Genomic DNA, 1230 nt, shown 5'->3' on the forward strand with positions numbered 1-1230 from the left:
TCACAAAACTCTAGCTCTAAGCTCTCTTCGAATCTTCTTCGCAAATGAACCCATGGCAACATCTTCTGATGCACTTCTCACACAACTAGAAAAGGTAGGACTTGGGATCAAGCATATGAACTACTCAGTGTGTTTGAGGCCAGAATTGACATGCACGCCATTGCCAACCTTCATGCAGAGGCATGCGAAAGATTTCTTGACTACATGGCGCAACACATGGAAGAATATGCCATAGTCTTTGACGAATTCAACACGTTGTGGTTGCTAGTGGATTTCCTCAAACATCTCTATGCAATCAACAAATTTTTTTTCTTTCGCTTGTTGAAGTTTATTAAAGGCCTCACAAAATGGGACTACAGAACAGAGGATGAGGATGATCTCGTAGAGTTGGGCATGGGGTGCATAGCACCCAATTCATTTCTTGGGACATGGTTGTGGCCTTACTTAATGTGCTTGAGGGCATGGATAAGGGAAAATAAAAGGAAAAGGCCAATCAAAGAACGCATGTGACCATTGTGGAGGAATCAAATAAAGTTATCAAAGAGGTTGATGAGCAGAGTGAAGCATCTATGGCACTCATCCTCTTACAAGAGCCCAACTCCACTGAGGAGGAAGATCAGATGATAGAGGGAGATGAGGTGCAAGAGAAAGTCCCAGACCTCCAAATTCTCACTTTTCATGCAGTGCTGGTGGATGATCGTCACTTTTTGCTCCTTGACAACATTGCCAAAGCACTAGGACTCAAAGGAGATGATTCGCTCGAAGTGCTTGCTATCTATGCGGACATGAAGGATCCCAGTGGAAAGGAAGAGAAATTTAAGTTTCAAATTGACTTTGAAGACCAGGATCTCTTAGAAAGACTTTCTTTGTTCCCCAATGAGAACAAATAGAGGTTGGTGCAAACAATGACAGGTACACTTGTGGAAATTAAATTATGTGTGTCATTTTACAAAAGCTTCTTGAAAAGTGCTTTCCATCCAAACAAATCACTGAAAGCTATGGGTGGAGATGATCACTCTAGCATCGATCTTACAAAGAAAAATCTTGAAGAGATGGATGGAGAAACTGAGGTAAACATTTCTTAACCTGGTCAATTGTCTATTGTTCCTTACAACAAGTGTTAAAGTTTGTTTAAAATGCTTTGCAGACGAAAAACTATGATGATAAGTTCGCAATGCGTACTAAAGGTTCATGCAACGTGCCATGGGTAGGGATAGCTCACTTTGGCAC

The sequence above is a fragment of the Adiantum capillus-veneris genome, chromosome 15 (assembly GCF_014529385.1).
Source record: "Adiantum capillus-veneris isolate H3 chromosome 15, ASM1452938v2, whole genome shotgun sequence".
Classification (NCBI taxonomy): domain Eukaryota; kingdom Viridiplantae; phylum Streptophyta; class Polypodiopsida; order Polypodiales; family Pteridaceae; genus Adiantum; species Adiantum capillus-veneris.